Raw genomic sequence first — 22627 nt, 5'->3', positions numbered from 1 at the left:
CGGGTAGGCTGAGGGCTTGCAAGATGGAGTTCTGCGGTTTGGTTTTGCTTCTCTGATGAAACTGCAGTGAGCTCGGTCACCCTCATTAAGCTCTTCTTTCAAGCTTTCAGTGGAGGCCTCAGACTCTCACAAAGCCAGAGGGTGTTCGAGCTGGTCCTGAAGTGGGTGGGACAGTGTGAGAGCACCAAATGGCTTGGGTGCTTCGGACAGACTGAGGGGAGGGGGCTGCTCAGGGGCAGACCCAGGGGACCGTCCAGCCTGGCCTGGGACCGCAGCGGCCAGGGGCTCACCCTTCTCTTGGAGAGCAGGCACCCAGTGGGGCTGAGGACTGGAGCCTGGTAGGTCCTGGCTTTGAGGAAACAGAATAATAACATATATTATGCCTGTTGTCACCAGGCACAGCCAGAAGTTTCCTCACTGCATCCTGAGACAGGTGACTTACATTCCTCACTGTGGAGATAAGGACACAGGCCTGGGGAGGGCAGTGCTGCACCCTGCGGCCATCAGGGCCACCATCCAGCCCAGGCGACACTGACTCCAGGTCCCGTGCTCTTTGGCACTCCTGCTCAATGGGCACCTGCCAAGTGGAATAGTGGCTGAGGCTGGCACTCCAGGATCACAGAGAAGGTGGCAGGAGGGGGTGACACAGGGCTAGACAGCCCTGGAGCCCAGTTCTCAGTGTCTGAGGCCTTATAATTGGCTGTTCCACTGTCCCTGCTGTCCTCAGGGAGAGGACACTGGCCCTGGACTGGCCCCTAGGACAGGGAGATGCCACTGACTCTTGTTCTCTTTTGATTTTTGTTTTTCTCTGCCAGGGAAGAGCAGTTTGTGCCCGTGGAGAAGTCACTGGAACACTCCAAATTTCACACCCCTCGTCTGTAAAAGGGAAGTACATTTCATTCATTCATTCTGCAAAAATCTGGGTGTGGGCTCTGAGCCTCACACTGAGGATGAGGGTGCAGCTCTGCCCCATGGTGTGTGTGTGGTCTGCCAAGCCTACGCTGGGCTGGGGGGAGGAGTCAGGAGTTTGCACCCTGTCGAGTTGAGCTTGATTCTTAAGGCACGTGTTTGTCTTCGGTCCCTGCCTTTCCTGCACCTTACAGCTGCTGCACCTCCCACTTAGGCAAGAAGCCCCTCCGCTGGCCTCGTCCCCACATCTTCCCTCCACTGGCCTCCCTGGGTCCCGGGGGACTGCGGTGTCCAGCCGGGGAAACTTGGCAAAGGGTGATGTCTCCTCCTTACCTCCATCTGAGTCCCAGGCTCAGCCTCTGTTTCCCCATTTGTAAAAATAGAAAAAGGATGATGATAGGAATCTCGCCATCACCATTTTGCCTGCTGTGGAGAGAGGAAAGGTTTCTCTCCACTTGACTCTGGTCCTGACCTGCCTCTGCTCTGTCCTTCCAGGACCTTGACCCTTGCTCATAGTTTTGGGTCAAGTGTGTTATATTTTCTTTTCCCTGGAATCTGAGACTTGTCCTACCAGCACGTATTTTTTCAATGAGATAAAAGGCAGTCCTGCCAGCTTGGTGGGGGCTGGACCCTGTCCCGGGCAGATGCTCCTGGCACCAGCAGGCGCTGGTGACTCTTGCCAGCTGCCAGCCGAGTCTGCTAGCGGCTGCCCAGAGGGGACAAAGGCAGGCCTAGGCACATGTCTGTGCCACAGACCCCTTTCCCCAGCTGTCCTCTCACCTCTGCTGCCCTGGGCACCTCTGGGCACCTGGCCTCATTTACTGATGGACCCTCCTGTGGGTTCTCTGGGGAACCCCAGGCCAGAGTTCAGACTTCATACAGGGTCATTTGTCCCTATCTCTCTGCCCCTGGGGTTCCCCTGCTGCTTCCCTGCAATTCTGGGCCCCTGCCCCACCCCCCCTCCATGCCCATCCTTTGCATGGTCCCCTCACCTGCCACCGCCCCAGAGCCCACTGCTGTGCAGGCCACATATCTAAATGCTTAGTATCCTGGGGCGCCATGGGCCCACAGTGTTTGGTTTGGCTGTTTATCCAGCAGGTGGGGTGCCTGTTGGTCTTGGGGTCACCATGGTTGGATGTAGGGACCACCAGAGGTGGTAGTATTCCCTTTGAGTCTCAGGAAGACGGTGAGAAAGACGGCTGTCCGGGACCCTCTGGCACAAGACCTTCCCTCTGTGGGGCTCCCAGCTTCTCCCCACAGGGCTCCCTCCCCTCTGTCCCTTGGCCGTAGGCCTGGTTTGCACGTGTCCTGGGAGGAAGAGGAGGCAGAGAGTGGGGTGGGAGAGAGGCCTCCCCGCTTGGGGGCTGTTCTCTGGAGCATTGGGGCCTAAAAGAGAGGGGTTTTGTGAGCTCAAGAGTGAGGGCAGATGCTGGAGAAGCGAGTGGGGGAGACCCCCGGCTGACCTCTGCCCCCCACCCCCAGCTGCTCCTGCAGCCTCTCTGGAGCCCCTGGGGCTGTGGGGTCGCACTGCTGACGCCGCTTATGGAGAAGGAAAGTGAGGCTCAGATGAGTGCAGGGAGTGTGGCTGTGCCTGGGGACGGCCCCCAGCGCCTGAGGACTCCCCCGCGGGAGGCGGCGGTGCAGAGCGTGAAGCAGGGGCTGCCCCGTGCATGGAGCTGGGTGTCTGCTGTTCTCTCTGTGAGCCTGGGGCTGACGTCAGGCGAGGTCTGACTCGAGAGCATTGCAGCTCATGTTTATGGTTTGTTCATCAGGACCGAAGGACTTGGCACACATCCCTGGCCAAGGCTACCAATTTGGTGACCTTTCATAAAAGCCCTGCAGGGAAGCATCTGGAGAAGTTCGTGCTCCTGACAGTCACCCCAAACAGCACGTCTCAAAATGCACAGAACACACGGGCTGCAGACCTCAGTGCTGCTCCTGGCCCAGCTCTTCAGGGGACTGGGTGCGAGGCCGCCTCGGGCTGCCTCTGCTTGCCCTATGCCCCAGAGCCCACTTGGTGCCCACTTACTCCCAGAGTCCTGCTTCTGTGACAGGAAGAGCCTCAGTTGGGAGGGCATTCATCATCATGGAGAGCAGCCCCATGTCTTTCACAGTGGGATAGGTGGATGAGCTCGGCTTCCCACTGGGAGTGGTGTGGCTACAGCTGTGCTGATGCGGAGAAGAGAGCGAATGGCTCACGTGCAGCCCCTGATCCCGGCTGAGGGCAGAGCCAGTGGCGGGTCTCAGCCTCCGGGTCAGGGCTGGCGGGGATCCCGAGACCGCGGTGGTGGGAACATCCACCCAGCACAGGGCGGTGCAAGTTACTTTTAGTGTTCGGGCTCTGGGCTGGAGCTCTGGTGGGTTTGTGGATGGGCGTTAAATCCTTAAACGCTGAAGGAAGATAACCTAAGGAGCCGCTCATGGACCGATGACGACGGGTGTCATGGAATAGAGACATGATCAGTCCGATTCTAGGAACAGCTGGTCGCAGACAGCACTAGTAAACCCAACAACAGCAATAACCCGATGGGCTGGAATCGGAGCGTGCTGATCCTCTAGGCCAGCACTCTTGACTAATGTCTCCACTAGACCTAAAACCGAGGTCACCCCCGCCAACCTCCAGCCTGAGTTCGTTGTGATCCCCGTCCACACCCCCTGTCGGCTCTGCTGCTCTGGGAAGGTTCCCCCGGCCTCCCACCCCCACCCTGGCGCCGCTCAAGATCTGCCTCACATGCAGCTCTGGGCTGAGTTCTGTAGTGTCATTTCACCCGGAACTGTGAGTGCCTGGAGGGCAGCAGCCAGCTCCGACCCAGCTCCACGTCGGGTGCGGGGAGGGGGCTTCCCTGTTCCCAGCGGACCCCTCGGGGAATGTTTTGGTTACCCACGCCCTGTGGGTCCCGTGGCTGGGTCTGACCTGTGACCCAGCTCTCTTGTCTTGGAAGGTCGGTCTGCGTGGAGCCCGTGGAGGTGTGGCTGCTCGAGCAGGAGTCTTCCCCCCCGAGGATGCCTCGCAGGGTGGACACTCGTCAGGGTGAGTCCTGCCTTTGCTGGTCACACTCTAAAAGCACACATGACTGCGAGTAGGGCCAAACGTGGGCCAGATACTATAAAGGCTGCTGGGGACCAAGGATGGCAGGGGGCGTGTGTGAAGGCCTTGAAGGGGGTCCAGAGGCCTCACTGCCCACCTGGAGCCTTGGCAGGCCGAGGCTGGGCCATTCCTGCCAGCTGCTTCTCTGAGTGGAGGGCACGGCTAGCCAGGGAAGGTGCTTGGAAGTTGCCCAAAGCACCCCTGGGGAGGGGGTGCTGGATGAGGTGAGGTCAGCAGGGGCTTGACCCCCGAAAGCTATCCCTTGTTCCTGGTTTCGCCAAAGTGGTGGGGGCCACGTTCACTTGGTAGCTGACCCGACACGAGAGTCCTTTTGGGCAGCTTGAGTTGGGACTTGGGGTTACACCTTCATACTCCTGCCCAAAGTGAGTCTTAAAAATCATGCTGAAGATTGTATGTTGATGACTCATTACTGTAATGAAGAATGCAGTAGGCAGGGGCCATGTGAGCTTTCCTGTAAAAGACACTAAGCTAATAACTAAAATTTAGTGCACATCATAATTCTAAAAAATTTTTTTCTCATTAAAAAAGAAATACTTATTTACTGTAAAAGCTTGTAAAATGCTAACAAGAACAGAAGTTAGAACAGGCTTCACCCTAGTCCCACCACTCAGGTGAAAACTGGCAACATTTGGCTGACCAGTCTCTGGTCTTTTGTTTTTGCCTATGAATTGCATAAATGTGTGTGTGTGTGTATACACACGATATGTGTATATATCATTTTAACTGGACTCAAGATTGTCACTGTAAATTTTTCACCTGCCTATATATCCTGAACATTTTCCCATGCACTGAGTAATTTCCAATCTTGTGATTTTTTCAGTGGTTACATGGTATCCTAGCAAATGACTACACCAAAATTGGTTTAATCCTTCAACTCCGACCAGATAGCCAATTTTAAAAGTTGGATTGCGTAAATTGGGGTGGACATCTTTGTTACTCATCTTCACTTATATCACTGATTCATTTCCTGCCGTTCATTCTCAAAGTGGAATGGCCATGTTAAAAGGTGCAAGCATTTTATGGCCAAATTGCCTTCCTTAAACTCTGTACTAACTTACATTCTCAAAATTGGTTTAAGTGCCTGTTTCTCTGGGAAATATCAGGGTTTTTAACATTTGCCACTTTGTCAAAACATGGTATTTCATTCTTTCCATTTGCAGTTATTACCTGTGGTAAGAGCATTTCCCCCACATCGTTACTGATTCTTTGTATCTGAATTGCCAGTTCAGGTTCCCTGCATTTTTCATTTAGTTTTATTTTTGTCGAAGTCATGCATATGCATCATTTTAAGAGTCAGATAATTCTACAAGATTGTTGTAGAATCATCAGACCTCTAGCTCTTCCCACTCCATTCACATCCCCCTCCACAGAAACAGGAGCTTTTAATTCTTTTAACTGATTCTCTTGACATTTACTTCCATTTTTCTAAGTAACATTATTATTTTTCTACTTCTCTTGTTTTTTTTTTTTTTTAGCTGAGGCATTATCTTGATTTTTCAACCCTAGAAGATCTGAGGATTTAACTCTTTCACACATGCCCTTGGCTTTACGGCACACAAGCCTACCTCTGTGCCCTGTGCCCCCATTTGATTCTTGGTTTCCTTTTGACTGACAGTCAGTGTTTACATTGTCGTAACAGTGTAAACATTCTTCACAGCTGGACAGCCCCACTATGATTATTTACCTCTCCTTCAGGACTTTTTGTGTTCTCTGGAGTTAATAGTTACTGATCTTGTTTGTTACTTTCCTTTTTTACCTTCTTTCTTTGGTTGGTTAATTTTTAATGAATTTATCACAGATTTATACTAAGCCTCTCAATACATTCAAACATATTCAAACAATTAGTGTGTGTGTAGTTTTTTTTAATGTGCTTTATCTTTTTGAAGAGATTTCTTCCAGGAGACTTCTTGCCTCTTCTGCTCTGGCTGCTCTTTAGACTTCCTACCCTTGTTTTGGGGTCTTCTCCTCCTCAGGTTTCTCTTGATCCTCTTTCCTCAGTTGGATCCTGGATTTTTTAAATCTTGCGTTAATCCTCTTCTTCGGCTTACTTTCCTGTTTTGCTAGAGTGCATCCTATAGCAGTTTTCAGAAAAAGGGTTCACAGGAGGTACATTTTTGGAGACCTTTCACATATGAAAAGGCAAATGGTTCACACTGACATCGATAGTTTGGCCGGGTATAGAATTCTAGTTAGGAATCCCTTTTCCCCTCAGATTCTCAGAGCATAAATAATTTTATTCTAACTTCTAGTGTTGCCGGTGAAAAGTCTGAAAACTCTGTGATTCCTCATCCCATGTATGTGATTTTTCTTTTCTCTCCCTTTCTGGAACTTGTAGGATTTTCTCATTGTCTTCTGGTGTTTTAAATTTCCTGTGCATGTGTCTTGATGTGGATCTGTGTTCATCCATTTTGCCAGGCCCTTTTGCTCTGACATCTTGTGTACCTCAGTTATAGAAATTTTTCTTGAACAATTCCTTGAATAATTTCCTCTCGTCTGTGTTCTCTTTCTAGAATTTAAATTGTTTATATGTTGGATTTCTTTGACTGGTTTTCTAATATTTCCATATTCTTCCTCTGATTTTCAACCCTTAATTTCTTTGTTCTGTTCCTGAGAGATTTCTCCATCTTTATCTTTTAACCTGTTTTCATTTCTGCAATCTCTAATTTTCAAGACTGTTCTTTATTATACTCTATTATTTTATAGCATTTTGTTTCATGGGTGTAATTGCTTCTTTGACTTTGATGTCCTTAATAACATTAATGATAAATTTTCTGAAGTTTTCTTCTCCCTACAGAGTCTCCAAACTTTTTTTTGTTTTGTTTCAAGTGTGTGTGCCCCTACTTCCACATTAGATGCTTTCCTCAACTCTTTGGGATACAGATACATGATGTAGATACGATACACTCACACATATGAATACATTAATGAGCTGTTTGGAAGCTCTCAGCATTCAAAATGATACACTGATTGGCCTGTGAGCCATGGGCTTTAGTGTAGAGTGAGCTAATTAGTCTTTCTGCTGGGTAACCCCATATTTTAGCAGTTTTAAGTCTTTTCCTTTTGAACTGCTTAGGTGCTCCAAAGGTTTTTCAGTTTCTGCCTAGAGTATTTCTGGCTGCCAGTAGTCTAAGAGGTTTGAGGAGGAATATCGGGGTGTCTCAACATCCAGCTTGTAAAATTTTGCCTTCTTTTTATTTTAGAACTCTTGTCTTCAACTGTACCTGCGGTTTCCCTCCAGTTACCTCTGCTTTACTTTCTCCATGTGATACATGTTCAGTCTTCTTTCAGGGTTAGAGAAGGATCTGCAGAGTGGGTGAGGATTTGGGGATCTGCCTTCTTAAACTCAGCCAAGTCATCTTATTTAGGCCCAGATTTTCCTGCCATATTGAGACACCTGGTACTGTCAGTTCTTGAGAATTTTGTGGGTTTCATGGGATATACTGGGTCTTATTTCAGGTTTTCTCATTGCCAGTTTAAGATTCAGTTTTCTCAGCTCTGAATTAGTTACCACTCCTTTCTTCTTACCTTCATCCCTGTGTACTTATGCCCTTTACTCTTGTTCAGCACAGTTTTAAGGGAAAGGGCAGGTGGACATCTGTGTTTAATTCACTATATTGAGCTGGAGGTCATGTACCCATTTTCCTTAATTGATGTGTTCATCTTTTGTTCTTAATTTATAAAACCTCTTCAATAAGAATTGTAAATATGTAATACCAGTGTTGTTTTTCTTTTGCCACTCCATTTTGCTCATGGAGCTTTGAATTTTTTTATTTAAAACATTTTTGTGTTCTAAAAATCTATAACTCATTTTTCCTTATGATTTCTTCTTGCCTAAAAAGGCCTTTCCCACCTGGAGCTCATTTAGTCACTCAGTTTTTTTTCTAATTCTTTCATGATTTCATCTTTTATATTTGAATCTTTAGTCCTTTAATTTGATTATTGTGAGAAATAACAATATATGTCCCATTTCCACATTTACCACATGCTAGATAGTTCTATAGTTTTTGTTTCTTGTGGTGGCTTTCTGTTATGCCATTAATCTGTCTATTCTTACGCTAGTATTGTTTTGTTTTAATGTAATGTATTGTTCTAACATGTTGTTATTTGGTAGTAGTAGTCGTCTTTCATTCTTATTTTTCAAGGTTTTCTTGATTAGTCTCATTTGTATATTCTTTCAGATGAAATTTAGTGATATTGTGAAATTAAAAACATTCTTTATAGATTTTATGTGGAATTTTGTAACATTGTAAATTAAAGAGAATTGATATTTTTTGATACATGGGCTTTGTGTGGCTTTTATATATATGTGTGTGTATATATATATATATATATATGGACGGATATATATATATTCACAATGTATAAAGTCTGACAAATTCACAATATATCATTCCATTTATTTCAAGGAATTAAGTATTGCTTCTATTGTGAATTTGTTCCCTTTTCTTATATTTTCTAACTGGTTATAATGGGTATATAGGGAAAAGGTTATGTACTGTTATTAGCTATCTCACTGAATTCTCTCATTTTTTTCTTAAAGTTTTTAGTTGAATGTTTTGGAATTTCTAGGTAAAGGGTCATTCAAATATGTATATATTTTTGTCTTTTTTTTTCAATATTTTTTCTCTTCCATTTCTCTTTCTTGTCATATACCATTGGCTAGATCTTCCAAAACATTAAATTATTGATAACAGAAATCTTTGTCTCATTCTGGTTCATTGTTAAGTATGGTAAAGAATTTTTAAGGCTATATGTTTCTTATAATGCTAATCAAATATTTATTTCTAGTTCATATATGGCTTTAAAATCAGGAATGGATTTAGAATTTTATGAAATGCTTTTTTGGTACCTGTAGAAATAATTGTGTTGTTTTTCTCTGTTGACCTGTTGATGCAATGAGTTACAATAATGTTTCATATCTCTGGGAAATTTTTGGATCAAATTCTACCTGGTTATGGTGTATTGTTCTTTTAATATATTATGATTTGCTTTACTGGTATTTCATTTAGGACCTTTTCAAATCTACTTTTTGTTCATTTTGGTGTCAAAGTTATGCTGGCTTTGTAAAATGAATTAGGGAACATTCCATCTTTTTCTATATTCTGTACCATGTATACATCATTTGAATCATCTATTCCATGAAAGCTTGAAAGAATTCACCCATACAACTCTATTGGGAAAATTTCTTGACAGCTTTTCCTATTTCTTCTGTATTTGTTGGATTCTTTATATTTTCTACATCTTGAGAATTTTCGTTTCCTTTTCTAATACAGTTCAGTGTTTCAATGTGCAGTTTCTGGAATCACACAACTTAGGTTCAGATTCTTGCTCTGTCATTTCCTATGTGACCTTGGGAAAGCTTTGTCTCCTCCCTGATTCTTAAGTTTCCTTATTTGTTAAATGGTTGACATTAGAGACTATAGCTAGGAGTGCCGCTGTGAGGATAAAAGAGATCAAGTACCTTGCACTGTGTCTGGCACATAGTGAGTGCCCAATGAGTATTTTAAACCTATTATTAATCCTAAGAAATCTACTTTTCTGACATTTAGAAATTTCTTAGCATACAGTTATAAATACTATTTTGATAATAAAATTTTTGTCTATTTCTATGATTTTATCACCTTTGTCATTTTTAATTTGTGTATGTGTACTTTTTCTCTTTTTCATTAGATGAGCTAGAGGAGTGTTTATTTTAGAGGTTTTCAAAGAACCAATTCTTGGAATAATTTATCTGTTCAACTGTTTGTGTGTGTGTGTGCTCAAATTCAACAATGTCTGCCTTTATCTTTATTGATTGTTTCCTTCTGCTCTTCTTAAGCTTGTTTTGTGGATCTGTCCATGTATCCATTGTATCTACTCTTCTTTAATAATGAAAACATTTCATGGTATGAATATGCCTCTGGTTGCAATTTTGACTGCATGTTTTAAGTTTTAATATATAGTCTTTAAAATATTTTTAAGTATTTGTAATGCTTTTCTTCTTGTTCTTTCAAGAAATGAATATCTGAATTAAATGTGCAAAAGCAGAGCTATTTTTAAATTAATTTCTAACTTGGGATGTATGTTGTTGTTTATACTCTTAAAATTCAATTGTAGTTGTATTTCATTGTGGCTATAGAATGTGGACATTCAAATTCTACTTTGGGGAGTGGATATCTTCTTTGTGCCTTTTATAATCAATTTTGTAAATGTCTCATAGGCCTTTAAAATAAGGTGTACATCTTGTTTATAGGGTACAGATTTTGATGTAAAAACATTTAGTTTTAGTAGCTTTTCAGTTGAGTCTTTAATTTTAATCTCATTCTGATAGTTTATAGCATTTATCTATTTTGTTTTATTATACTGGTTAGAGTTTTTTGGACAGTATAGCCTAATTTTGGAGAAATAAGAATCTTTATTTCTCATTTTCTGATAAGTATGTTGCTTATCTCTAGATTTGAGGTATGTTTATCACTTATTTTTTGCTAATTTGATGTCTTTATGACTAAGAGGGCTCTGGAAACTGTTTCCTTCTGTCTCCCCCATTTTTGGATGCTGTTTTATTCCTAATGTAAATGTCTGTGAATACCATTGTTGTGGATCCTGCCTTCTGTCTCTGAGAAGTGGTTTTCAGTGACCTGCTTAATGATTTTGCTTTGGGGTACTTGAAATTATAGAAGCACCTCTGCTTTGCTTTCATGTGTGCTCCTGAGTTAGGTAACTGTACTTACGCACATACTTGTTTCTGGAAGCCTGTGTTCAAGGCAAAATGTCATTGGAAAGTTTAACTGGAGACTTCCATGGTCCAAAGAACTCTGCTCCTGGAGAGTTCAATATTCTGCACATTTCCAGGGAATTTCTAGCATTCTGCGGATGTTCTTTAATTTCATTCTTCTCAAACACATAGTTGACTGCCTTAAATTCAATTATTGAGGCTAAGGATTAGCCACGTTGGGTCTACTTAATGATATCCATCTTTGTCTTAATTTCTTAAGTATATATGAGATATATGTTCTTACCACAGATATCAGCAATTTAATTTTTCCATTTTCCACTTATTTTTATAAAACAACAAGAGCAAAATGTAATTAAACGCTGGTTTTCAGATGCAGCCCAACCCTTTTTTTCAGACTAAATATTACCCAGAAACCTAGTAAGTAAAATAGATAAAATCAAAGCTGCCCTATTTGTAGCTGGGTGGTGACTTGGGGCTGTGGGCATCATCCTGACAGTGACACGGGGACCCCAAGTGCCCCTCAGAATATGCAGTGAGATACTTATGCAGTTGCACAAATTGAACAAATTGCTGCATATGAAAAACTGGGGATGCCGTTGATAGGGAACTGATTGCTGGCGGTCGGCTGCAGTGTAAGTTCCGTGGCTTTCTGAGATGCCATGCGTGATAGTGTGGGTTGCCTGAATGTCAAATGCATGAAAGTTGAGGCCTTCCAATTTATTTTCTGTGCCCATTCCTTAGACTTGAATTTTTTTGAGTTAATTTATTTGAAGTATGTCTCCAATAGACAAATGTAGTTTGGATTTGCGGCTCTTGCCTCAAGTGAAAATTCCCCCCTTTTAGGGTATATAGCCCATTTATGTTTTAATTTCTTAATTGTCTTGTTCGGACTTTAAAAATTGCTTGTTTTATTATTTTTTCCATTCTTTTTTTTTTTTATTATATAGGCTACATTTTTCTCTTAAAATTTTCCCCAGTGATACAGGAAGTACACAACCAGTTTCTAAGTCTGTTAGTGTTTATATTTCAGGTTTTTCTAAAAACCATGCTTATAGCTACATTTCTCTTCAGTAAAAAAAATGAAATTGTACTCTCCTGACTTTGCCCTATGTGTAATTACTATGTTTGGTGTGTACCTGTTTCTTCCCATTCCTCCTGTTTATACTTGTCTGAACGTGAAGGTGTGAGTGGGTTTTACTGCCATCTCCTCTACTTACCTGTCTTTGCGAGGAGAAGATTGCCTCTCTGCTTTCTCTAGCCTGGCCTCCTCTGCAGTAGCTGGAACTCCTTACTGCTGACTGTTTCTGGACTGTAGATTGTGTCAGCCTGAATCCTACCACTGTGTATACTTCCATGATCTCCCGTCTGCAGGCGGGTTGAGTGTTCCTCTTTCTCCCATGTAGACGGTGAGCCCCAGGGAGAAAGGGACACTGACTGAGCAGCCGTGGCCTCTGCACAGGGTGAATGCCAGCGTGTGTGCTCGCACCTGAGCATCTGAGAATGTCCACAGGCAGGTCGATGCAGGGATGAATAGCCGAGGAGTAAGGCAGTTTGTAGAGTGAACCTGGGGGGAGAGGGGTACGTGGGTGAGCAGGGGATTAGATGTCACTGAGAACGGTCGAGCCGACGGACGCATGGGGAGTGGGGCAACGACTGGGGCCTCGGGCACTGAGAAGGGCACCAAGCTACCAGCCGTCTGAGGCTGGGATGCTGAGCCCAGCCTGGGGGTCTGTGGGTGGGGAGGTTGAGTGAAGAAGGTGGGCTTGCTGGCCCCTCTAGAAGTCCAGGAGGACAAGGATGTTTTCAGGCTCCATCTTTGCTGTTTGGAGTTGTCCATTCTTTCAAGCCTCCTTATTCTGTAGACTGCCTCATTCTGGTCACTGGGAATTCAAAACTGAGGCCAGTGTGACCCATTCCTGCCCAGAGGAGGCCCCATACCAGGGGGAGACGACAGTGACTTCACTGCAGTCACGTGGAGGGGACAGGCGCCATCAGAGCAGGCCCCAGCTCCCTGCCACGAGCCTTGCCACGTGGCTGCTCTCCCTGCTGACCAGGGGAGGAAGGCGCTGCCTGGGCCCAGGTGCCCCCCTCCCGCTTCTCGGGGCTCTCAGGCCTCCATTGTCAGCCTCTCTCCTTCTCCAGGAGCCTTCCTGTCGGCTCTTGCGTGTTGCGGTCCCTTTAATCTGGAAAATGTGCAGGAATCCACCTCCTCCCTCTGGCTGCCTCTCCTGGGTGGTTTCCCTGCATCTCCCTTGTATTTGCCTTCTGGCCCCACGGCTCCCCTGAAAGAGCTTCGTTAGGATCACCGGTGGCCTCCAGCTAGTTGCCAGCTCAGGCTTTCCATGGTATTTCTTGCTGGCACTTCCAACTTGGGCCTCTCAAAACTACCCCGCTGCTCGCCAGCCTCACTGGCTCCCATCTGGTTCCTTGGCTCAGAGAGTCGTGCCGCCCTGTCCTGGCTCCCGTGCCAGGCACCTGCAAGGATTCTGGGCACTTCTTGGCACTCACCAGCCCACCCACATCTGTGCCTTTACCAAGTCTCTCATGCTCTTCTTCCCAACTCTCCTCAAACAGGCCCAGTTCTCTCCATGTCCGGGACTCCCACCCTGTCCAGGGGTCCTCTCGCTCCCTTTTGGACCCCTACCCTCCTCCTCCCTGCCCCCACTCCTGCCCCAGCAGTGCTCTATTCTCACGTCAGCAAAGTAGGTCTTATTCAGACATGAAGCTCATGTCCTTTATCAGCTAAGAAGGGCTTCCCTTGGCTGGAGGATAAAACACATCATCTTTCGCCTTTGTTACGAGGCTCGGAATGATCTGTCCCACGCAGCTCCTCGGCCGCAGGCCTGGCACGTTTCCGGCTCCCCGTGCTCTGTTCATGGGGATGATCTTTTGGTCGCCATGCTCCACTTCTCTGGCCCGTGAGCCGTCCGTCTGGGCCGCGCTCCCTCCATCCCGCGCTCCCTCCATCCCGCGCCCTGTCTGGTCGGTGCTCCATTCGTTTCACACTCCATCCAGCCCGCGCTCCCTCTGTTCCTCGCTCCATCAGTCCGTGCGCCGTCCAGTCCTCTGCTTCTGTTTGCATTGTTCACTCCTGACCCCTCTCTTGGCTTAGTCTCCCCACTCTTCATCCTTTACTCTAAACTTCTGAGAAGCTCCCCCAGATTGGTCTGATTAAATGAGCCTTGCTCCTTCCCAACGCTTTGGCCTCTTTTAATTTAAAAATTGCATTCTCTGTAGTGATGATTCCAGCATGGGCGTCCCTTGCTCAGCTAGAAGCTAGGGGAGGGCCGGGCTGTGTTTTGCCCTCAGCTCTAGCTCCGGCACCCCACCGGTGTTCAGTGAACGGGAGCTCGTTTCTATGACTGACAACATGGGGAATGTGATTGGGCTGGAGGAGGGGCACAGGTGGGGTGCTGAGGAGGGCCAGGGGGTGCAAAGGCCTGAGCTCCGGGAGTGGGGGGAGGGTGGGGAGGAAGGCTGAGTCCTTGAATGCTACCCTAAGGAGTGTGGTCTTCAGCAACTGGATTGTGAGCTGGGGGTGGCAGACACTGCACTAGGCCTCACGAATGGGGGACAGAGCCACGCCCTCCCACACGCTGCCCGGGGGCCTGCCCTTGCCCCTTCATGGGAGCCTGACCCATCTCACAGAATGCGTTCCATTCATAGTGGATGACTGGGCTGTAAAAGGGGATGGAGAGACCCCGGGAAGGCTTCTGGAAGGAGGCACAGATGTTGAGCAAGAGCTGGAAGAGCCCACTGCCCACGCAGCTCTGTGGCTTGAGTATACCAGGGTGGGGTGCCATGTGGCCGGGGCGGTCGTAGCCGGGGGCCCGGGGGCAGGCTGTCACCCAGAAGGTGACAGGCTCCCTTCACGTACGAGTTCTGCCCGTAGAGCTTCCCATTCTGCCCTGTGGAGCAAACTACGGCTCTTCACTTTGATTAAGAGGTAGCTGCCCACGCAGTGGCCACGGCATGGCCGGCCTTGGCGTGGTTTGCCTCTTCTCAGTCCTTCTGAGTCGGTATGGCCTTTGCTGGGGAGATGCCGCTTCAGAGTAGAGGGGCCTCTTCCCCGTCAGCATCGCTCCCCAAACACTTGATGAGGGGGATGCTTATGTTCATCACGTGTCTGCTTCCCAGGGCCAAATCAGGCCTCAGAAAACCTCCTGGCAGTGACACCAACTCCGGGGGCGAGCCCTGGCTCTGGGGTCAGCAGCACTCCATGGTTCCTGAAGAGATGGTAGACTATGGAACGTAGGCTTTGTGATTTTTGACCTATGTAACATGGTCCACTAACTCTCAGTATCCAGTCCATCCTCGGCGGGCACCCGGAGGTGCTGCCAGCGTGAGGGAAGAGATCACGGGGTTAGCTCCAGCACAGTCCGCGCCGGTTCCTGTCGCCCGTGTTTGATGTCTGAATCATGCAACGAGGCCTGTTAAATGCACCCTCACTTAATGGGGCTCTGTGGAGGTGGTGTGACCTGGGGGCAGAGACGCCAGCTGCAACCTCAGCCGTGCTGCTTGAAGAGATGGTTGCCGTGCGGCCTTATGCACGAGGCAAGATTTGTGTGGCATGGTCCACCACTTCCCAGTAGCCCAGCCAGCTTTGGAGGGCTTTATGGAACCGATAACTGCCTTCCAGGGGGACCACCAGGCCAGCCTCCGTCACACCCTGTGGTATTGAAGAGATCCTTCCCTATGTTGAAGTTGCCGTGTTTGTATTGGTGTCTGCCTTAGATCGATACTAAATTCAGTCTCAGAGGGTTTCCTGGAGGCAGTGCTGAGACTGAGGATGAGATGGAGGTTCTGACCTTTGGGGGCCAATTGACCAAAACAACATTGCTTTGTTTTTACGAAGATGGCATGGTGATTACTGCTCAGATCCAACCTGGGCTAAGAGGACCTCCTGCAAATGCCCCTGACTTTGAGGCAGCGACGGCCATCAGTCTTTCTTGTGGCATAATTAGTTTATGCCCTGTACTAGGGCTCACGACCTGGGCTTCATGTGCCCTGAGACTGCTCGCTTGGCCTGCTCAGTATAACCAGACAGGTGCTCTTTTTTATTGCACACAGACCATGTTATACTTCTGTTTTGCTCACCATCCCCCCCCGACAGTTGTATTAGCCACATGCCATGCCCACTTTCCCCCTATGCCCACCTACCCATTCCCTCAGATTCCAGAATGGTGCCTGGCACATAGTAGGCACTTAACCAATATTTCTGGAGTGATGAAATCCATAACCTCATCCACTTCTGCTCAGTGGAACTTGCAGCCTTGGAGGGCTTCCTGGAGGAGTTGCCAGCTTTGGAGATGAGCCATCAGTTCCAGCATCAGCATCAACTCCTGACAGAGGAGACAAGACTCCTAGCCTGTGTGTGCTTGTCGCATGGTGCATGTGTTGTGCTCGACCTGCCCTCTGATTCCCTTCAGCTCTGGAAGGCTCTCTGGACGTGTCCTCAGCCTCTGTCCTCGGCGTCCCTTTGTGGTACTTGGAGAGATAGTAGACCGTATAGCGTACGCTTTATCTGTGACGTATGTAACACGGTCCACTAACCCTCAGTATCAAATCCATCCTCGAGGCTCCTGGAAACGACGCCGTCTTCAGGGAGGCACCACTGGACTCAACGTCAGGCCCCTCCGTGACACGCGAAGAGATGGTTTTCTGTATGGCATGTTCTTTTCTGCATGATGCGAAATGACATACTCTCGCTCTTCCTGTATCAAGTTCTGCCTCGGGAAATCTCACCATCTCTGGGGAGGAGATCTTGATTCTTTCTGGGATCAGTGCTGCTCTATTCAGTGACATGGTTGGCTACGCAACTCTTGTTTAGGACGCATCATGACCTGCTTCTTCTCAGCGTCAAATGCAGCCTTGAAGAGGTGCCCAGAGACGGCTTTGTGGATGCGTGCTTTCTTCCAGTCATCACTGCCATTGTGCGGTACTTGAAGAAATGGTTTACCGTCCCACATACATTTTAAGTATGTATGTGGGACGGTAAACCGCTTCTTGGTATCTAGCCCAGCCATCCAAACCACCTCGGAGAGAGCCTCAAGTTAGAGAAGTGCCACTGGTCTCCGCACCCTCTCTGCTCCACGGTACTTGGCGGGACGGTAGACTGTTAGATGTATACTTAATCTGTTAATGCTTACGGCAGTCTTCTCCTCAGTGTCACATGACGTCTCCAAGGGCTTCCCTAGGACAGCGACCATAACCTCAGGCAGGTGTCCTGCTTCCACGTTGGCACATCCCCCCACAGTACTTGAAGACACAGTGGTCAGTGCTTTGGATGTTCATGAAGGAGATGGTACACGTTCTGCCCCTCATCATCCTCAAAGCTGTGCTCAGATGGCTTCAGGACCAAGTGCACATGCAGAGGCAGATGTGCTGTGCATGAGATGATGCCGCTCCAGGTACTTGAAGAGACACTGACTCGTTTTGTTCATAGACGATGCGTGTACAGTCTGTGTTTTTTCCATATCAAGTCTAGTCATCTCGGGGAAGATGCCCTAGCTCTGCACTCAGCACTGATTCTCCCCAAAGATGTGATCGGTCCTTCTGTGTGTGCTTATGGACGATGCACGTTCTCTGGCCTGCTTCTTCCCTACTTCCAATCTGGCCTTGGAGAACTTGCTGAAGATGCTGCCAGCCTCAAAAGTCGAGTCGGAGCACTGATTCTGGCGTTGGCACTGACCTCACGGTACCTGGAAAGGGTTCGACCGCACTGCATGTGTTTTGTATCTTATTAACAGCGTATGTAACATGGTCTACTTCTTTTCAGTGTCAAAGTCAGCCTTGATGGTCTCCAGGGAGGTTGTACCAGCCTCTGGGGTTGCGGTACCAGTTCTGGCACCAGTACTGTTTGGGGTACTTAGTAGAAGTTGACCATGCTTCATATGTTTTACTTACAACGCATGTCACTTGGTCCACCTCTTCATAACAGCAGATGCACCCTGGGGGGCTTCTTGCAGGTGATACTAGGTATCAGGCGTGGCGCTCATTCTGGTGTCGTCTCCACTCTGAGCCATTGACGGGTTTCTCTGTGCTGCGTCCCCTGCATCTATAGCAGGCATTGCATGGTGGCCTCTTCTCAGTACTGCATCTAGCCTCAGAGGGCTTCCTGAAGGTGATGCTACCCAGAGGAAAGAGACGCCGGTTCTGACGTCAGCCCTTTCCACGGTACCTGAAAAGACGGTTGACCATAGAACATGCGCTGTCTCTGTGTCGTATGTAATATGGTCCACGTCTTCTCATTATCAAATGCAGTCACGGAGGGCTTCCCAGAGGCAAAGCTAACTTCGTGGGAGATGCATTGGTCTGGCTTCAGCACCATTCCACAGTGTGTGGAGACACGGTAGACCATAAGCACACGTGTTGTTTCTGACATATGTAGCATGGTCTGCTGATTCTCAGTGTTAGTCAGCCTTCAGGGACTCGTGGCAATGTGAGAGCAGGCCTATGTGGTGGGCGCCACCCAGCACAGATCACCAGGTGATTGGCTGCAGACCACATGCTTTATTCATGACATTGGCCATTTGGTCCCCAGCCAATACTTCCACCCGGTTCCAGCCTTACAGGGCATCCGGGAGGTGGTCGTGGCATTGGGCGTGGGTTTGTGGTCATGGCCACATATATAGATGGCTGATAATTCATGACACTCACTGCAAGGGCTTCCCAGAGGTGATACCAAATTAAGGGAAGAGAGGTTGGGTCAATGTCACTTCATGGTATTTGAAGATGCGGTTGACCATGGTGTGTACGCTTTATTTGTGACGTAGGACACATGGTCTACTTCTTCTCAATATCACATCTCGCCTTGGAAGACTTCTAGGAGGTGATATCAGCTTTGAGGAAGAGCCACTGCCCTGGTGTCAGTACTGCAGCTGCCTGGTACTTGGAGAGAGGTGGTCCGTGGCGCGTTCGCTTTATTTATGGCGCACATTACACGGTCGACCTCTTTGCAGTATCTAATCCCGCCTTGCAAGCTTTCCTGGAGCTAACATCAAAATTGTCGGGCGGGGACGCCAGGTCTGCGCTCAGCGCAGCTCGGCAGGGTTTGCGATGCGTTTGTCCCGTGTGTGATGGTGACTCACGTGTGGCAGCCTTCTCCTCAGCACACCGCTCTGGCTTGGCAGCTTCACGGGCAGGGGTAACTGGCGGACAAGGAGCGTGGCATCAGCACGTGCCTGGGTACATGAGATGGTCGACCAGAGAGCACACGCTTTATTTGTGCCGTTTGTGACCTGGTCCACTAACCCTCAGTATCTAATCCCCCCTTGGAGAAGTCTTCGAAGAAGTGCCACTTTGGGGAAAGGGACAGTAAACCAGGGCCAGCCGGGCCCCGCTAGACTTGGCAGAGGGAGCGTTGGCAAAGCATTCGCCGTATCTGTGCCCAACACGGCAAACTTGGGCTTGTTTTCAGTAGGATCCCTTTCCTCGGAGGGCTTCCTAGATGGGAGGCCATCCGAATGCAGGGGAAGGAGCATGCTGTCCGTCCCACCCCAGAGAACTCGAGGGATCAGCTGCCCTGAGCGTGTGCACTTTATCTATACTAAAGACAGGTCACTTGGCCCACCACACCTCAGTAGCCAGGGGGTCCTTGGGAGGACCTCTGGGGGTGCAGCTTGCCTCTGGGCATCTGCGTCTTCTGTGATAACTGGGAAAAGCTTGCCCTGAGGGGTTAACCATAAATGTGACAGTTCTTACGACCAGCCTCTCTATGGTGCCACCACCCTCTAGCCATGACGCCCACTTCGGGAAGTTCAGGATGCCACTGGGGTCTACTCCACTGGAGTACTTGGAGGATGGTGGGCAAACAGCATGCGTGCAGCTAACGGCTTACACCAGCCTGTGGACTAATGCACAGCGTCCAACTCCATCTTAGCAGGACTCTCAGGGCGGAATGTCAAGTCTGGGGAAGGACCGGTGGTGTTCTTGTCAGTGTAAATCAGTGGTACCTGAAGAGAGGTTTTCTGGGGTTCTGTTTCTTTAATGAGGATGAAACACACCTGGTTAACCTCTTTTCCGGTATCAAACCCCATCTTGGAGGCCTTCTGCCCAGACCTCAGCATCAGGGAAGGGTGTTTCTGTCAGTTCCCATCCAGGGGACACAAATAAGTGTTTGACCACAAAGCCTGTGCCTTATAGTCATGACCAGTGTCACCTGTTCTACCAACCTTCAGTGTCCCATCCATATCAACAGGTCTCTCGGGGTGGAATGTCAAGTCTGGGGAAGGATCAGTGGTGTTCTTACCAGTGTTAATCAGTGGTACCTGAAGAGAGGTTTTCTAGGTTTCTGTTTCTTTAATGAGGATGAAACACACCTGGCTGACCTCTTTTCCAGTATCACTCCCGCCTTGGAGGCCTTCTGCTCCAGCGCTCAGCTTCAGGGAAGGGGCACTGCAGGCATGAACAAGTGGTTGGCCAAAAAGCTTACCCTGTGTTTCTGACCTTTATCACCTAATGCACTAACCCCAATATTTTACCCATTCTTAGGAGGACTTTCCAAGGTGGTGCCTGTTGACAGGAAGACAGTGGTCCCCACGGTGGCTCCATGGCCGGGAATAGGCAGGTGGGTTATCTGTGGTTGCATTTTCTTGCCTCAGACAGTCACATGCACCCAGCCTCGGTCAGTACCCGGACTGACCTGGAGGGGTGGCGTGGAGTTAGCCTACCCCAGGGTAGGGGGGTGCATGCTGCACAGAGACATTGTAGGTGGCCTGGACCACTACTCCTAGCCCTCCGGTTTATTCTTAAAGGATGTTCTGGACATGATGGCCTATTTGGGAAGAAAAGCCAGTTCTGAGATGAACATGAGACCTTAGAGGTCTGTGGAATTGGTCTGGGTGGGATCTGTTTATTTCTAGGAAGAATTCTGAAGTTGATTTATTTTAAAGCTGGAAGAATGCTTGATGTTATACCAGTTTCAGGGGAAGGCCTTTGTCATCAACCCTGATCCAGGGGAAATGCGCAGATAGCTGCATCCAGGCCATGGGGCTTTACCAGGGACACACCTGGTCCACTGACCTTTGTATCCAATCCATCCTTAGGAGGCGATGCTGATGCTGGGGAAGAGGCTGCTTTCTTTCGATGGCTTCTCTCAGTGGTACTGGAAGAGAAGTTTCTTTTGCTGTATTTGTTTCTTCTATCACACGTCATTCCTGCTGACTGCTCTTCAATATCAAATACCAATTTGGAAGACTTCCTGGACAAGACAGAAGCTGTCAACCCCATTCCAGCATGAGTGAGCCCAGCGCATGCGTCCCTTTCTCTGCACGTCACTTCTGACACTCACGTCCTTGCCAGCCTTTCCCAGGAAGACTTTGCCGAGGCAATGCCAGCCTTTGAGGAGGGAAGTGGTTCTTGGCAGCTCCAAGGCTGAGGCATGAAGGTGGGTTGGTGGAGCATTTGTTTTGGTTGCAGGAGGCTGTGACTCTTTGCAGCATCTGGGGAAGGGGCACTGGGTTCTTGAGAAGGGCCAGGTCATTCTGGGAGCCAGAACACACATGGTGGCATTGGTGACGGCACAATGCACCTTTCCTCCTTTACTATTAGCTGATGCTCAAACATCATTCCTTCTGCTGGAAAGACAGGCAGGGAAACGTAGCAGTAGTGAGGTGCCATGGCTTCTGACATATCTGCAGTCATGCGGAGCAGACCCTCTGCTGCTTCAGGAGGGGTCCAAAGGCAGACCGTGAGGGAGCAGGCAGGCAGGTGGCCCAGCAGCTCTCGGTCCTCTGCTCGGCTTAGGAGAGAGGGCAGGGCACAGCTGCACGACTTTGTGAGAGGAATTCTGCTTTCCCTTCACTTCTGACTCCTATCTCTCCAGCCCTATCCATGTCGGCCTGCTGCCCTGCTGAGATGGAAGGTTGTCCAGGGATATCAATATGGCCCCTACGATGAAAAGATTGTGGTGGAAGGAGTTGTGTAGCCAAACAGAAAAAAACAAAACAAAACATCCAGAGCTGGTGCAAACACTTGGTGCACTGACTTCAGGAAATGAAATTTGTTTTTTGGTTCCTTAATTCTGCAGAACAAAGTGGAGGGCGGAGGGGGCCACCAAGTCATGTTTCATCTGGAGGATGGGGCCCTGGCTGCCTCTGCTCTCTGCCTGCCTCAGCAGTAAGCACGAACTGTACTTGTGACTAACCCAGTCCTGTACCTCTTCTTTCAGGATCACACGTCGCCTGAAAGACTCCTCGGACCCACAGCCAGTTCCTCGCAGGAGCCTGGGTATCAGCTTGCTGCAGACACATCACCTGCCTCCTGACCACAAAATGCGGTATTTCTTCATGAACTCTCTTCAGATGCACTGACCTCAGGGTGCAAACCAGTGCTGGAGACAATTCCTGAAGCTTAATACAATTCCAGAAGGAGGCCATGGCCCCTTGGTCAGGAGAGCCCAGCACCTGCAGACAGGCTGGACACTACGTTCTCTGTATTGGTGGAAATTATTTCACAGGTGACCTCTTTCAAGTAGCAAGTCTTTAAGGGTTTCTTGACCAACCTCCAGAGACCCCTTGAGGACCCTTGAATCAAATGACACAGACGTCCACATGACACAGACATCCGGTCTACCCCGGGCAGTGTAGCCTCTGGAAAACTCCCCGGAGGTGACACCAATGTCAGGGAAGATTTCAGTTTTGTTTTCTGTTCTGTTTTTTGTTTTTGGTTCTTTTGATCAGTGCTAATATTCAATACTCGAAGGAAAGGTTGTCCGTGTTGTCTTCTCTCTATTTATGATGAAACATACACGGGAAACTTCTTCTTTAGTATCAATTCCCACCCTGGAGGCACTTCCCGTCCCTGATGCGGCCTTCAGGGAAGGGACATTGCCGGCTGCACTCTGAGGAGGTGCACGGAAGGGGGGCTGTGTGACATGGCCCGGGGCTGGGGCA

At 48.3% G+C, this 22627-nt stretch overlaps 1 long non-coding RNA gene across 1 annotated transcript; it reads left to right on the top strand.

The window, feature by feature from the left end:
- Positions 1 to 2560: 2560 nt before the first annotated feature.
- LOC130679640 (uncharacterized) lies at positions 2561 to 22427 on the top strand. The gene is made up of 5 exons (XR_008992692.1): positions 2561 to 3685; positions 3852 to 3940; positions 20226 to 20301; positions 20780 to 21120; positions 21904 to 22427. It is a non-coding gene; the product is annotated as an uncharacterized LOC130679640 (long non-coding RNA).
- Positions 22428 to 22627: the final 200 nt, after the last annotated feature.

Source organism: Manis pentadactyla, chromosome 11 (assembly GCF_030020395.1).
Source record: "Manis pentadactyla isolate mManPen7 chromosome 11, mManPen7.hap1, whole genome shotgun sequence".
Classification (NCBI taxonomy): Eukaryota; Metazoa; Chordata; class Mammalia; order Pholidota; family Manidae; genus Manis; species Manis pentadactyla.
Note: the sequence above shows the minus strand (reverse complement) of the source record. Positions and strands in the feature narration are given on the sequence as shown.